Source organism: Carcharodon carcharias, chromosome 21 (assembly GCF_017639515.1).
Source record: "Carcharodon carcharias isolate sCarCar2 chromosome 21, sCarCar2.pri, whole genome shotgun sequence".
Classification (NCBI taxonomy): domain Eukaryota; kingdom Metazoa; phylum Chordata; class Chondrichthyes; order Lamniformes; family Lamnidae; genus Carcharodon; species Carcharodon carcharias.
The window spans coordinates 66,288,372-66,305,876 of NC_054487.1; the positions used below are offsets into that span (position 1 = coordinate 66,288,372).

Genomic DNA, 17,505 nt, shown 5'->3' on the forward strand with positions numbered 1-17,505 from the left:
AGGGCTTAATATGGAATAAAACAACTGGGACAAAGTACCAGAGAACCAAGGTGGGCCTTTTAACCAATCCACCTCAGCACTAGGTAACCCCTGTGTTCACCTCTGAACTATTTCTGGGCACGACAGGCCGACTCCAGCAAGCACTCCCACCGGACTTTTTTCCTGGGCCGAGCATGCCAAGCTGGAAAATTTCCCCAATCATGCTACCTGCTTATAACATGAAAATCCCAACCCCATATCTGCTGATGTCACCAAGAGCACCGTGTAGATGAGGAACAAGAAGGGGCCAGAGATAGACCCTTTGGTGGGGGTGGGGTGATGTGGGGACTTTGGTTTTGCAAGGCTGGGAAGAGAAGCAACTGTTAGAGATGCTCTAGTTTCAGATTGCATAGAGTGGAAAAAGGGGAGAGTAGTCCAACCAAATTGGACACCTTGGGCGGAATCGTCCCAAACTTGCTCTAAATGTGGTATCGGGCAGGAAAAAGGACGTTTTACTGTCGGCCTCAATGGTGGTTTCTTGCGCCCTTTCATCCCATTCCCGCCTCATTACCTATGCAGCCACAGGGAACATGCCGTCTCATTGGTGGGTGGCCTCTGATTTGCCCGCCACGCCGTTAACTCACCGCTTCCTCATGTAGGGCACTATATTAAACTGCAGCTGTGTGCACATTTCTCAATGCTTGCAGGCCAGGAGGGCCCCAGTGAACTCATGGTTCCAAAAGCCAAGAAGAGCGCAGCCCCTCAATTCAGTGACGCATCCCTAGGACGCCCCCTGGACACTGTGGAGGCCTGCTGTGATATCCTCTACCCCAGCTCTGGCTGCAAGAGGCCTGTCAGTCTCATCACTCAGGCTTGGGAGGCAATGGCTGAGGTGGTCAGTGCCAATGCGGCACACAAGAAGTTGGCCATCCAGTGCAGAAAATGGATGAATGACCTCATCTCTACCACTAGGTTAGGGCAGCTATCTCATCACTCTAAACTCACACTCACAGGGCCATCACACATTCACTGGCATCTCACTCACTGCCAGCTCAAGGGACATCACCACTCATTCTCTCACACAAACCCTCACTGGTCTCATCTCCTCTGGAGATTGCCTCCTCAGCCCTCACCATCTTGAGGCCACTTGCACAGATCAACATGTGCACCCACACACATTCTGGGATACCCTCCTTCCCCAGTGCAGCTATTGTCTTGCAGCCTCTTCCCTTGCCCAAGGCTACATCTGCCCCTTCCCCAAGCAAACCCTAGCCCTGCAGCCATTGAAAAGCCACCGCCGTTTTACTGCTGGTCTGATAGGTAAAGACCTGCCCATGAGTCCCCTAAAAGTGATGTCGTGCTGCCTGCAAAGCCTGGCACTAATGACCGCGAGTGCTGCCCGAAGAAAAGTAAGCAAACAAACCTTGAAGTCCCAGGTGAAATGTGATTTGATAGATGCATGTCGCTTATGCACAGTTGTGAAACACCTGAATGATCGCAGTATGGGGAGATGATTCCAGTGAGCAGGGCCACTGGAATTAGATCCAAATGTACTAAAATGATGTTTCCGATGTCCTATGGCCGGAAACGCTGCCAGTCATTGATGGGCGGAGCAACAACCGCAAACTGGCTTCACGACGGCGTAAAACCGATTCTTGTCCTTCCCACCATATTGTCTGCTCACGCCCTCCCTAACAGCCCACGCCAATGGGGGTGGAAAATTCCGGCCCTTGTCAAAGGTGGCACATGGGGAAGAATGATGTACCATAGTCACAGTGAAAGTTATTTCTGACTTTATTTAAGACAGTAACCTGTGTAGAATTATAGCGGTGAAGGGCATGGATTTGGGAAGTGATATTACGTTCAAAACATAGGAAAAAAAGAAAGTTGAAAATTGGCTGTAATTTTTGAGGCAAGTTTTGTGGATTGTTATAGCAGAGGTTAATGACAGGATTTTTGAAAGGGGTTCAGATGGTTCCTGAGGGGTGGAAATTTCACAATATCAGCTAGCATTGTGGCCAAGAAAGGAAGTTAGGTAGTCCGCAATGTAGTGAGATTGGATATGGGGGAGATGAGAGTGAAACGAGATAGAGAGGGGGGGCTTTAGGGTTAGAAAAGAAGCAGCAAGAGTGGAGATTTGACTTAGTGGGTATGGGTAAGGAAAGTGGGTAAGGGTAAGGAAAGTAAGCAGCAGAAGCAACTGAGCAGGTTGTTCATATCTCAGTGACCAAAAAATCCATTAGCTTATTGTAGTTGTTGTTGGTGTGAGTGGAAGTGGCACATTATTTGTATGTTAATTGGGTGTTAAATTTTATTCAGATGGTGAACATTAATTGGGACTCAACTGTGCTCATATACGTAGGAACAGGCTGAAACTGTGGTTGTTTGATTAGAGGTGCAGGAGATATAATGTACATCTCTGTAAATAGAATCTTGTTAATGTAGAAAGGTTTTTTCTTTTCTTCACCACCTGGCTCTCTGAGTGCTAGCACCAGGGGAGAGGAGCATAAGCAGATGGTTGGTGGCGGAGAAAAGATGCTGGGTAAATTAGCTCTTCGGGATGATCTTGGGGTAATGTGCAGCTTCAGCACAGGAGACTAAGGCCTAGTAGAGCTTGATGTGGTCCAGCAAGGTCTGAAAATGGACGGCTAAGTCAGTTATATGGCAGATTTGCACTCCTTGGACTTGAGGGAGCAAAAGTAGTGCGGGCATATTAGCGGTGACAACTAGGATGAAAGACAGTTAAGGTTTTTGTTGGAGGCAAGGCCATCAGAGGGAGAGGTGAGGGACTGTTTAAGCATATCAATAACAATAACTGAATAACAAATTAGAGTCAGAGTGTCTCAAAATGATGCACTTGCTATTAAAAGTTTTAACAATCGAAAGCCACATTGACAGTTTTTCTACCACACCCGCTTTTTGGCTCTTATGAACATGTCTATTCAACAAGTGTTAGACATAGAGAGAGCAGAGATTCAGAAACAACTCCAACCCTTCCAGTTTAGTTGGGGTATGTTCAGAAATCACTGCTTCAACCTTCCTTCTTTGATAGTTGACTGCCAAACTTGTTAACTATGAAATATAAAAACCATACAGAGTCTTGTGTTGGTGACTGTTTGGACTTCCGTTGATGAAGTTTATATCCTTGTAAATACTTACTACTTAGAGATCTCGCAGATGCTCTTCCAGTAATCAGATGACCAACCAAAATGCAATTAGTTCCTTGGAGAACAGCTAAAACCGTCTTAATTGTTTGAGTAAATGCAATAACAAAATCATCCTTTTGAAATGATAAGTACTCAATGCATATTTATTGTAAACAAATTCCAACTTCCTTTAGCAAGTTCCAGTTGCAAATAAGCATGGGAAAGATCTCGTTGCTACTTTTGGGAAGTTTTACTATTGGCACAATTGGGCTTGCCTAGTTGCTATTGTGGGTTTTTTCAATTATGCTATAACCCTCTATCGCTCTATGTTCAATCTCATTTCATGTTCCTCAGTCATTTATGTTCCTGTAGAACATTAGGTACTTCTCTGGGCTTATAATTATTTGGCCTTGACCCCTCCTTCCTATTAATGAATACCTGGATACACTTTGCTTTTATGGACTGAATACGGACTTGTGCTCTTCCATGAGTGCACCCATGGAGTAATGATCCTTTTTAATTCAGGCCCAGTTTACGTCAGGCTATAAAACCAAGCTTTGTCCTGAAGTACAATTTCACACAATTATTTTGTCTGATTTTCATATTTTACTTTTAAATATTTATTTTCCCAAGGCTTGGTGTCCAGAATAACTTCTCAGTATTGCTTTTTGTCGGAAAATATCCCAAAGCTTTTCCTCGTATAATTTTAAATAATAGTTCCTGCTGCATCGGTGCCCAATTAAAATGAAGATTTTGTACCTTCTACCCAGACAGGGACCACAAATTTGCATTGCCTTTTCCTATTGTGAAATGTTAAGCAAAATATTTCTCTTCTTCATCTAATTATGTGGTATGCTTTCTTTCTGAAGTTCATAATTAGAACAGACATAATACACATTGGATTTTTGGCTTTTCTTCACAGTGCTATAAGAATCGTGGCCTTTTTTCTTTTTCCTTGTCTTCAATCTAACAGCTCCTGCTGGTTCTACAGGTTTCTACAATACTTAGTTAAATGGCCCAATTCCATGCAGCTATGACATTCAACCTTCTTACAAAATTATTGTTCTAGATGATGATTACTTTTAGCACATTCCCAACATGGTTGGGGAACTCTGTTCACTGGAGCTGTTTGGACCCCGTGGCATCTGACTCACTAGCAGTCTCTCAGTAGTCCCCATCCCAAATACTATTTGAGAGTTTGCACAGACATGCATCCATCTTCTACTGATGTTTCACAGCAGACAATGTGGTCTTTTATTATGTTGTTGGGAAACCCACTAAAGTCACATGTTGGACAGTTTCCTCAGTTCTTCTGTAAATCAAACACCATTGTCACCATCCCTTAAACTTGGACCATTCTGCAATAATGAGGTGTTTTAGGATCAACTGTTCTTTAATTACATTAATAAACTCCTCATATGTTTTTCCTTTAGGCTGGTCAGGAACAATCAGAATCTTAATCATTGTATATGTTGCAGGTTCGCAGATAGCAAGCAAATTGTTGTTTTTTTGGCGTGTATTACCAGTTCACTTGACTTAAAATAAAGTTACATGCTCACTGCAACTTGAATCCATTTAATACCTACTGATTTTTTTCAGAAATGTCAACATAAAATTCAATGACAAGGAAGATCGCGACCTAAACATCAAAGATGTTTAATATTCAATCTTTTTAACAATGCATTACTCTTCATTATTGTCGCCACTGTCATGTCCAAATAAACATCCAAGTAGAGGCCTTGAAGTATAATTGCTACAATGTGCTTACTCACATCAGGGTCATCTAGTGTTCAGTTAACAATATGCAAGTATGATTTGTAGCATGTATTTTTTTCTCCTTTTTAGTGCACACTATTTGCTAAAGTAAATGCATAAGGGAATGTGATAAACAAAACCAATTAAATCCTTGGCTGTTCTATTTTAGGGAGTGTTTCAACAGATCTGTGACTAAAACTTGAAGGGTAAAAGCCCAGAACCAATTTTAAAATTGCCTGTGATTTATGTAGTGGAACTCTGCGTGTAGATCATCTCAAATTTGACAGCTAGAAAGTTGAGTTTAAACAGAAACCGATCTTTATCAGTGATGAATAAGCATTAATAAAAATGTTTTGGACAAATTATAAAGTGGATGCAGAACAGAAGTAGGAACTTTCTGAAATTCTCCTTAAACAATCTGATTTTCAGGGAAAATGGTAATTGTATAAATCTTTGCAATTATATGAAAAGCAACATTAAATTTCTGAGTTTTCTATGTACAGCGAAACATGATGAAACTAAAGTGGTTCCTTAGAAAAAATCTTGACTAATAGATGATTTTTTTTCCAACCCCTCTGTGGGTTCATTATAAGTAACTTTGTTATTTCTGGATCAAAAACTACTTGTTTAGATATTATACTTGACCTGAGGTTGATAGTCTCTGTGATAGTAAATGGATGTTGTTCTTAGTAGCCTTGTAACATCGACATGTTATTTAAAAGGTTAATGGTAGCAATTTGCATCTTCCTCCTAATGGATTTTGAATGTTGGTTTGTATTTGAGTTTCGAGATAGGATCATAGAATACTCATAGCGCAGAAGGAAGTTGTTTGGCCCCGTTTGTTCATGCTGGCTCCCTGCTAGAGCATTTTAGCTAGTCCCTTTTCCCCCCCCCCCACTATCCCCATTGCCCTGAAAATTCTTTCTCTTCAGGTGTTTATCCAATTCCCTTTTAAAAGCCACAATTGAATTTGCTTCCACCGTACTGCAAAGCAGTGTCTTCCAGATCCTAACCACTCACTGTGTAAAAAATAGTTTACCTCATATTGCCATTGGTTCTTTTGCTAATCAAGTTAAATCAGTGTCTTTTGGTTCTTGACCCTTCCACTAACGCAAATAGTTTCTCTCTACCTATTCTGTCTCAACCCCTCTTCATTTTGAATGCCTCTAGCAGATCTTCCCTTTTCTAAGGAGAACAGATCCAGCTTCTCCAGTTTATCCATGTAACTGAATTTCCACATACCTGGAACAATTCTTGAAAATCTTTTCAGCATCTTCTCTAAACCTTCACATGTTTCCTAATGTGTGGTACCCAGAATTGGATATACTATTCCAGTTGGGGCAAACCAGTGTTTTATGAAGATTCATCATAACTTCTACGCTCCTATAAAGTCCAAAATCCTGTGTGCCCTTCTAACCACTTCTAACCCTATCTTGCTGCCTTCAACAATCTGTGCATATAAGCCATAAATGACTGTTCCGGCAATTCCTTTAGAATTGTACCCTCTATATTGCCTCTCATCGTGCTTTCTACTAAAATGGATCACTTCACACTTCATCTGTCATGTGTCTGCACATTCTACCAACCTTTTCATGTCCTCCTGAAGTCCATCATTATCCTTCTCACAATTCATAATACTTCCAAATTTTGTGTCTTCTGCAAATTCTGAAATTGTACCCTGTATATTCAAGTCAAAGTCATTAATATATATCAAGATAAGCACTGGTCCTGGTACCAACCACATGGAATCTCCACCATTTAACTTTCTCCAGTCTAATTCACTACTACCGTCTCTTTCCTGATATTCAGCCAACTTCAGATCTCTACTACCACTGTCCCTTTTATTCAATGGGCTTCAACATTGCTGGCAAGCTTATTCGAATGGTTTTTGGAAGTCCATAAACAGCACTTCAGCCACATTAACCTCATCAGCCCTCGCTGTTCCCTCATCAAAAATCTCAATCATGTTGGTTTGCCTTTGACGAATCCATGCTGGTTTTCCTTAATTAATCCACATTTGTCCAGTGGCTTTTAATTTTGTCCTGGAGTATCATTTCTAAAGGCTTTCCTACCAACAAAATTAAACTGACTGGCTTATAGTTGCTTAGTTTATCCTTACATCATTTTTTTGAAGAAGGTTGTAACATTTGAAATTCACTAATTCTCTCATGCCACCAATCTAAGGAGCATTGGAAGATTATGGCCAGTTCCTTTGCAATTTCCACTCTTACTTCCTTCAGCATCCTTGGATGCATCCTCCTGGTTGCTTACCAACTTTAGCACAACCAGCTAACACCTCCTTTATCAATACTTAGCCCATATAGTATCTCAATTTCTTCCCACACTATGGCTTTGGCAGCATCTTCTTGGTAAAGACAGATACAAATACTTATTTAGTATCTCAGGCACTGCTTCCATGCGTAGAAACCCTTCTTTGTCCCTAATTAGCCCCATCCTTCCTCGTTTTACCTTTTTACTAGATGTTGGTGTATAAGTTGACCTTTAAAGCCTCAAAAAATCCCTCCAAAAAAGGGGTAAACTTATTTGCCAAGTATAAAAGTGAAACACCAGGGTATGACTGGTCGTCATTTTGAAATATCAACTGCTGCTGAGGCAAAAAGTAGGCATGTCTTAAACTCCCATGCACCTTTGCAACACAGCCAGGATTGTTTGATTGATCCCTTATGCCCAGTTATAAGGTACCAGTAAGTAAAACATGCATTTGTGGGGAGAAAAATTGAAGCTTACTACTAATGCAAGTGTAGCATGTCGTGGCTGGAAAAAGAGTTGACTTATATGCTAAGTGTATGTAAAAGCATGATTTTTGAGGCTGGGATCGTCTTATATACCAGGTTGACTTATATGCCACATTTTATGATATTTGTGTATCTATAGAAGAATTTTGGATTTCCTTTTATGTTGGCTGCCAGTGTCTTCTCATACTCTCTCTCTCTTTACCTCTCATTTTCTTTTTCTTTCCTTCTGAACTTCCTATATTCAACCTGGTTCTTGCTTGTATTATCAATCTGTCATACACACCCTTTTACTGCTTCATCTTACTCTCTATTTCCTTCATCATCCAATGAGCTCTGGTTTTGCTGACTTACCTCTTCTCCTCCTGGAAATGTACCTCGATTATACACGAAATAGGCAGCCTATTGTTCCATTACAGTTTTGCTTCCAATCTTTGATTCCAATTTGGAGCAGATTTGGGGCAGATTTGTTTCCACTCCACTAAAATTGGCCCTACTCCACTTACTGTTATTTACTCTATAGGTTGTTTCTTGTCCATCTTCACAGCTAACTTAAACCTTATAATACTGTGAACCCTAAATCTTTCCCTGCTGAAACTTGATGCACTTGACCCATCTAATTCCCCAGAACCAGATCCAGCAATGCCTCATTCATCATTGGGACTATGTCAGTCTATATCAGGATAATTAAAGTCCCTTATAGCACTACACTACAATTCCTCAAATGTGAATTCCAAATAATTGAAGTAGCACTTATCAGATTCATCCTCACCCACTTAAAGTATCAACTAATTTGGTATATACATTTACATTGAAGCAATGGGGAGTGCGGGAGTATTGGGATCCACTCCATAATAGTGAATATCAGCTGGAAGTTCCCCCCTTTTCCATTTAAACAAATTTATAATTGAAATGAGAATATTTAAATAGGACACCAAGAAAAGCATAAAAACAAAATTTGGATGTCGTTGAAAAAAAAAAAATCAGTTGAATTTCTTTACTAAGCTGTCCATAATGAATTTGGGATAGAGTTTCCACTTTAGTAATTCACGATTTGAACGCAAATTGCACCCAAAATTGCAGCAGTTTGAGAAATATTTTCATTCCAGGTTTTCAGCTCAAACTGATTTGCATATTGCAAAATCTGCCATGAAAGTGCAGTTGAACAGCATTCTTAAACACCTTTTATTTAAATAAATAAATCCTTGATTATTGCTGAAAAAAACATGCTAATGAAGCTTTTCACCTTGCGCTCATTAGGACAGCTACAAAAAATAAATCAAGTAAAGCAAAGGGAACAACAATTTATACTGCATGAGAAGAGAGTGCTAATTGGTTGGCAAGTGGACTTTGGTAGAGGCTTTGCCATGGAGAATGCAGCAGAGAACAGTTGCATGCCAGAACGCATGCTAGAAGCCACACTTTTTCACACACAGGGCCTATCCTTTGCAGACAGAAGGAGCAGGTCCACGCATTATACCTTTTCCAACTAAACAAAAACTTGGACAGTCATCCCCTGGTTCACTCCCCATGGCAATGCCTTGACCAATAGGAGTTGATCTGACTGTTTTGCATTTGAAAAAAGCTTGGCAGTTAACAGTTAACTGTTCTCCGCTGCATTCTCCATGGCAACACCTCTATCAATCTGAGTCCAATCAGCACTCTTTCCTCATGCAGTATAAATTGCTCTTCCCTTTACTGTTGATTTATCTTTCATAGCTGTCCTGATGAGTGCAAGACAAAAAGCTTCGAGAGCATTTCTTTTTTCAACAATGCTCAAGTTCTGTAGTACTAATTGACTATTTGTAAATCTTAGATTTTTAATCACAGTGTCAATTCACCGCTTGCCACTACCCCAGTTTTAAATTATTAAAAATGAATTTAACAAAATATACAGAACATTTGGTAGTTATATTGGAGTAGAATAATCAGTTGCTTAGCAAATAAGGGAAGCAAAGATGGAGTATAATAAGAGTTGGGCACCTAACATAAAAGGGAGTCCAAGTCCTCAATAGGCATGTAAATAGTAAAACGGTAGTAAAGGAGGAGTAGGGCCAATTGGGACCAAAAATGGGATTTACACATGGAGGTAGAGGGTGTAGCTGAGGTATTAACTGAATACTTTTCATTTGCCTTTACCAAGGAAGCTACCCAGGTCATGGTCAAAGATGAGATAATCCAGACACTAGATGGGTTTAAAATTGAAAAGGAGGAGCTATTGAATAGGTTATTTCTACTTAAAGCTGATAAGGCACTGGCACCAGCACCGTATGCGATAGGTCCAAGGATATCGCAGGAAATAAGAGTGGAAATTGCAGAGGCATTGGCCATAATTTTTCAGTATTCCTTAGACTCAGGTATGGTCCCAGAGGACTAGAGAATTGCAAGTGTTACACTGTTGTTCAAAACAGAGCATAAAGGTAAGCCCAGCAACTGCGGGCCGGTCAGTTTAACTTCTAGAAATAATAATTTGGGACAAAATTAATAGTCACATGGATAAATGAAGGTTAAGTAAGGAAAGCCAGCATGGAGTTCTTAAGGGAAAATCACATTTATCTAGCTTGCTGGAATTTTTTGAATAGGTAACAGTGAGGGCTGATGAGGGCAATGCTGTTGATGTAGTGTACATGGGCTTCCAAAAGGTGTTTGATACAGTGCTGCACAACAGACTTATGAGGAAAGTTATAGCTCATGGAAGAAAAAAAAGGGACAGTACAACATGGATATGGAATCAGGGAGTAGTGGTTAATGGATGATTTTCATGGGGGAGGAAGGTTTGTAGTAGAGTTCCCCAGGGCTCACTGTTGGGACCCTTGTTTTTCCTGATACATTTTAATGACCTAGACCTTGGTTTACAAGGCACAATTTCAAAGTTTGCAGATGATACAAAACTTGGAAGCATTGTGAACTGTGAGGAGGATAGCTTCAAAAGGTAATAGACAAGTTGGTGGAAAGGGTGGGCAGGTGGCAGATGAAGTTTAATGTAGAGAAATGTGGAGTGATTCACTTTGGCAGGAAGAACATGGAGAGACAATATAAAATACAAGGTACAACCCTAAAGGGGGTGCAGGAGCAGAGAGACCTGGGTGTGTGTATATGTGCTTAAATCATTGAAGGTGGCAAGACAGGTTGAGAGAGCAATTAATAAAGTATCCTGGCCTTTTTTAAGAGGGGCATAAAGTACAAGAGTAAGGAGGCTAGGTTGAACCTGTATAAGTCACTTTTTTGGCCTCAGCTAGAGTATAGTATCCAGTTCTTGGCGCTGCACTTTAGGAATGATGTGAAGACAATAGAGAGGGTGCAGAAAAAATTCACAAAACTTGTTTCAGGAATGAGGAACTTCAGTTATGAAGATATATTGGGAAGTTAGGACTGTTTTTCTTAGAGAAACAAAGGTTGAGAGGAGATTTGTTAGAGGTATTCAAAATCATGAGGGATCGCGACAGAGCAGATAGAGAGAAACTGTTCTCACTTGTAAAAGGATCAAGAATGAGAGGACACAGACTTAAAGGACAGAATCATCTCAGATTTGGACTAAGTGTGGTGCTAGGCAGATAAAACGACATTTTACCCAGCAGCTGCAATGGCGGCTTTTCACGGCATATCGTCCCAAACCCACGGCGTTAATTATGCATTCCAGGAAACACACCAACATGGTGGGCAGGCTCTCATTCGCTCGCCACGCCATCATCTCACCGCTTCATCATTCCGTGTGCCATATCAAAAACGCAGCCACACAAACCTCCCTGTGCTTCCAGCCCACAACTGCTGCAAAGAGGACATGACCCTGAAAGGAAAAAACATTGCAGCCTCCTGGTTCAATGATGCACCCCTTGAGTGCCTTTTGGAGCAGTGGAGGCCCGCCGTGATGTCCTCTACCCCCACTCTGGACGCAGGATGGGCCGCAACCTCACTAATCTGGCTTGGGAGGCGGTGACAGAAGTGGTCAGCGCCAACGCCCTGCAAAAGAGGACAGCCACCCAGTACTGCAAGAGGATAAATGATCTCCTCCATTCCGCCAGGGTAAGTCACTCTTCTCATCATTCTCAATGCACACACTCACAAACCCATCACACATCCACAGGGCCCTCACTCAATTCCAGTTCAAAGGACATCACCATTCATTCTCTCACACACCTTCATTGTCCTCATCCTATCCATGGGACCACTCATCACCCATACATACCAGGCATATTTATCATCTGGCCTAGCAGGTGTCCTTGCTTACATCCTCTCCATTTCTATTTATGTGGGGACGTTGGACATGATGGTGTTCTCTCTTAATGTTGCTGATTTTGCCCTTGTTAGTGGTAGGGGTTGGGCCACTGAAGGATGCTGTCGAAGTAGGCTTGGTGAGTTGCTGCATGGTATCCTGTTGAAAAATACATACTGCATCCACAGTGTGGAGAAAATGGTTATTGATTTAAGTGGTTGAGGCACGAATCAAGCGAGTTGCTCTGTAGTAAATGATATTGAGTTTCTTGGGTATTGTTACAGCTGTCCCCACACAGCGGAGTGTGAGTATTCCCTCATATTCCTGACTTAGCTTTTATAGTTATTTTGAGAAGTCAGGAGGTGACCCCAAGGATGTTGGTTAGCAGTAGTAATGTTCTTGAAATTTGGGGAAGTGAGCCACTTCTTGTTGAAGGTGGTTGTTGTCTGGCATGAATTAGGCTTGCATGTCACCTACCATTGGGGAGGCGGTGGTGTAGTGTTATTGCCACTGGACTGGTAATCCAGAGACCTGGGGTAATGCCCTGGGGACCTGGGTTCGAATCCTGCCATGGCAGATGGTGGAATTTGAATTCAATGAAAATCTAGAATTAAAAGTCTAATGATGATCATGAAATCATTGTTGTAAAAGCCTATCTGGCTCACTAAAGTTCTTTAAGGAAGGAAATCTGCTATCCTTTCCAAATCAGTGAATATCACAGACAGCATTTCTGTGTGGTCCCAGAGAGGAAAAAGCTGCTTGACTTTGTGAGCTACTACAGCTGGATGTGGGAGGGAGATGGCCTCCAGACAAAGATATGCAGCTTTCTATGGATTCTGTAGGTTCCAGGAGATTTGTTCTGACAGGGCTGAGAGGAAGAAGAATCATTGGAACAGGTGGTTTTAAGAAACCCTCTGAAAATGGAGGAACCTACCTAAAGATGGTCACTCAAAGTTACCCGATGAAACGGGGATATGGGAACCCACTGGGAGCTGGGAACGCAGTGGCATAGCGGTATTGTCACAAGACTGGTAATCCAGAGACCCAGGGTAATGTTTTGAGGACCGGGGTTTGAATCCCACCACGGCAGATGGTGGAATTTGAATTCAATAAAAATCTGGAATTAAAAGTCTAATGGTAACCATGAAACCATTGTTGATTGTTGTAAAAAACCATCTGACGTCCTCACCTGGTCTGCCCTACAGCAAATGTAGTTGGTTCTTAAATGCTCACTGAAATGCCTAGCAAACCACCTAGTTCAAGGGCAATTAGGGATGGGCAATAAATGGCACATCACTTGATTGAATAAAAAAAACTTGTCAGCCCAAAAGATCTTAAAGAAAGGGTCTTTCTTTAGGCTAACATGAACTGTTTTATTACTGGGGGAGTTGTGATTAGAGCTGAACACTGTACAATAACCACAAACAGGAAAATTCTCATACTCTGACCTTATGGCCCTGCAATGGTAACTTGGGGCTGTCATGATTGCCTGTGATATATTGTTGGAAGCTAAGGGACCTGAGGTGGCTTGTTTCAGGGTGGCTGTTGCTTGAGAGGGATCAGTTCTGGCAGCTTGACACTTCAATGGCTATGGTTGCTTAGCTCACTTTTGAAGCTCTCTGATGTGAAGGCATTGGAGAGGTCAAGAAGGAAGCATGTTCATTGTCAACCTTCTAAGCAACAGTGACATCTGTTGTGAAAGGTAATGGAAGAATCCCCATAAAATTTCTACCTTGAGGAAAAGCTGGAATACAAAGGAGAATTAAAGTAATTCCAGAAGTTGTGGCATACCTTTGGGTTTGTCCCAGGAAAAGGGAATGAACCTTAAAGATTTCATAAGGTAAGGGAACTCCTGGGTGTGTGGAGGGATGGGGAGTCGGGAGTGAACACTGAGTTCACAATATACATAGTTGTAAACTATTGTGTTGAGTTAATAGTGCTAACTATATTTAATTCTTTTTTGTATTCAATAAAGTTTTTTATTTAAAAATATGGAACCTTGTGGCGAAATATTGTTGGTTAATTGCTGGATGTTCAAATTTCTTCTTCAAATGTTAAGAGTTCCTAACGTTACAACACATTCCTTGAAGCCCACAGGTGCTGGGTTTCATTTCTGAAATACTAATAGAATTGAAATCATCCAGCTCAACTCTTCGAAGCCCTACGAAAGTGTCCAATTCAAAGTATTTGCAACATTACTGCCAATTGCCACTTCAGAATACACTTAGAAGCCCTTCTTGGCATCTTGAGGCTGCAGAAATCTCATGGGCTATCACAGTCTTCTGTGTGTTCAGGTCCTGAGAAATTTTGTTGCAGAGATGTGTAGTGGGTTTCTTCCATTTATCTATCCATCTATGTGGCCACCATCTCATTCATGCCTTCAGATTGATCCTCCTAAATTGTTGTTCCTTTGAAGATTGGGTATCTGACATTTGGGTCCTTATGCTCCTCAAACGCGGGTGGTCATTTCTCCTTGTCTGTCAGTGAAGGGCATTTTCCCTCTGTTCAACTCCAGTCCTTCATTGTCACTAATCCTCAGTGATTCACCCAGTGACACTCTCCTACCTATTTTGCTAATCCCTTTCAAAGGAGTGTTTCTGTGTTGATACTTGCACGGAAATGATGTTACATGGAATTGTTGACAATATGGCAGCAACTGTTGATCTGGAAGTTTCCAGATAATCATCAGAAGATCAGACTTGGAGATTTGGGGCGTGGTGGGGAGTGGAGATGTGTTTCAGTGAAAGCAGCCCCTCCAGTTTTTGTCCTTTTTGAGTGCTGCTGTTAAGCTATTTTTTCCTTGGAGGAGAGAAGACCTCTTGCCACGACTAACAACTGTGTGAACATCATGAAGAATTCCCTCACGTGAAGTAATGCTTCCATTATAATGAGAGTTGAAGGTAGTTTGCCCTTTTTAAATGAAAAGTAGAGTAGGTGCTGGCGGGGGCATTTGTGCAGGTGTTTTGTAGAAATGAGTTTCCCTCACATCCAAGTGCTTCAAGATATAAACCAAGATATTGGAGCTTTTGTAATTATTCCTGCTAGTGAAAACCAGCACAACAGTTTCAACCTGTATTCACAGAGGAGCTCTTCCCAAACTCCCATTTGGGAAGATGTCCTTCCTCATTTAATTTCATAGAGGTATTGCTCCTTTCTGCTTCCCATGCACAAAAGTGCCCACATCTTCACTCACTGATGTGCTCCTCACTCCTGCTCTCTCTACAATTTGACATTGTTACTTTGTCCCCAGAAAGGAATTTCCTTATCTGTCAAAGGCTGTCATAAGATCAGAGGCTCCTATCTGCTGAAGGGAGTTGTGTGCCTCCTCCTAAAGCCAGATAAAAACTGATGTGCATCAATGAGCCGAGTGGGACCTTGAACCACTGATTTAGAACAGATTAGAATTGTATTGACAAAAAATATGTTCTGGTAGATTTGCTCTGCTTCTGTCTGGGGCAATTGTCTCAACATTGTATCAGTGTGACATCCATATTCTACTTCTAAGTCATTTTCACTTTGACAGCATTACAAATAATGTAAACATGAAACCCTTAATAATGATATTAGTGAAAATATATGTGGAACACTCTGCCAAATAATAATTGCTAGTTTTAAGTACAGCAGTCAAACACCATCGGTTGTGCTAGCAAATAGTTTAGAGATTGGATTCTGCAATGCATCATTTTGTACTGTATTCATATGACTCATTCTAGTCATCATGACCTTCATCTGAAAAATGCCCTGCAACTTCCTGTTGTTAAAATGAGTAATTTCCTGTTTGCAGTTATGATGGAACAGTGATCAAGTGGCACAGCATGTGACTTGCTTACATCGTGATGTTGAGGTGAATTGCAATTAGAAATTGCTCATCACTTGGTGAAGACTGATTTTCCCAGCCAATCAAAATTAACTTTTCACCTGCCAAGAACCTTTCTGGTACTACATTAAGAGCTATTGCTAAAATAGATTTCATGAGTGGCACAGATGGATAGTTGTGGCAGTTAAAGGGAAGACCTTGTCAAGTCTTAAGGGATCAAATACAGCATGCATATTGATAAGAATGCAGTAGTGAAGGATCAGACACCAAGAAAGAAATATATAGGGATTAATTAGAAGTTTCTAAGTTGCTATCTACTTTATCCAAAGCTAAAGCAAATAACTTTACCAAGCTAGCAGTGGAATATTTTTGGCCTAATATTTATAATCTGGTCAGGAGTTCTGATAGAAGAAAGTCCTTTGTATGCTAGGGACAGGCTATTATATAATCATAAGAGAAACTACTTTAAAATACATGTATATTGTTTACTCTGAAGCCCTTACTTCAGACTTTAAAAACACTTCTTGCTCCAACATTAGTGAATGTTTCAGGCCTTGAGTGAAAACAGCTGGCTCAGTTGATTCCCTGGGGCACTTCTTTGCACCTTAACATTTATGTATATATTCATTATTTCTTTTTTGTCATTTATGATTATCCAATATCAAAACAGGAATCATTCTCTTGAGTATATGATAATGATGATTCTTTACATCACATCAAAGCATCCTAGAGAATACAAAAAATCTGCATTTTTTATTTATAAATAGTTACATTGCTGTTTCGCTAATGGATGTGTTTAATTCTGCGATATCTAACAGTATGCTATTGCATCGAGTTAGTGGGGGAGCAAATATTTAACAAAATATATGTGCCTATGTCCATTAGTCAGATCATAATCTCGATAGTCCATTGCTGCTGCAGTTACATCAGGTAGTTTCTGAAAATGGTTTCATTTTGCAGTTACTTTCAATTGAAAGTTACAAATTTAAACTGATGGAATATGGCAATCCAAGTTATTTGCTGGTTAAAACTTCATGAAAAACTGTAGCAAAGCTAGCTGACTACAAACAATGTTAATGAGGATTTTGAGTGGATCTTTACAAAATCCCATCCCAGGAAATGTTTAATAAGTAAGAGTGGAAATTAACAGTTCTTTTACAATATTACACTGTTGTAGGTCTTAAGATGAGAATTTTGTGGCTGGCTGTGAAAAAATATATATACATTTATTTTAGAGAAATTAAACATAATTGAAATATACTCTGTTCCCAGCCAAATGAAAGATCTTATTTAAAGGTCTTATTTTGCCAATTTTTGATCAGTAAGTTGGCACATTCACTTGGTTCTGTATATTATATTGGCAGACAGGAACCATATCAAGTATCAAAAGGAATGAAATCTAACCAATTGCAATCTTTACAGCCTTGCAAACTGGCTTTGCGATAGAAAACAAGTTTGTGTCATTGGGAATAGTATATTCTTATTTTAAACATTGTGATTATTTTAAGCTGTGTTTCTGCTTTAAAAATTGCTTGGTATTTTGTTATTTTAAAATTTGTGATTTGTCTGACACGGTCACAGGTGTTCAATGTCATTCTCCCTGTGTCAGTTATAGTACCTTTATACATCAAAAGAATCTCCCCACTCTCCAGCCCACCCCAGACCATGTGGAGCTTAATAATTTGAGATAGCTTTCCATTCTTAAAGGTGGGTGATGAAAAGAAAGTGAGAAGCATGTTTTAATTCATAGGCTTCAAATACATGCATTTATACCATTTTTTAAAAGGCTACCATATCCTCCTTTGTTTTATCTTTCATGAACTGTAAATGACTGGAGTCAAG

The 17,505-nt window shown here is 40.4% G+C and overlaps 1 protein-coding gene across 1 annotated transcript in view; it reads left to right on the top strand.

Annotated features, from left to right (window-relative positions):
* The window catches only part of lrriq1 (leucine-rich repeats and IQ motif containing 1), a 216,012-nt gene that overhangs the window by 69,326 nt on the left and 129,181 nt on the right, over positions 1 to 17,505 (top strand). The gene's annotated exons all lie outside the window — the stretch shown is intronic.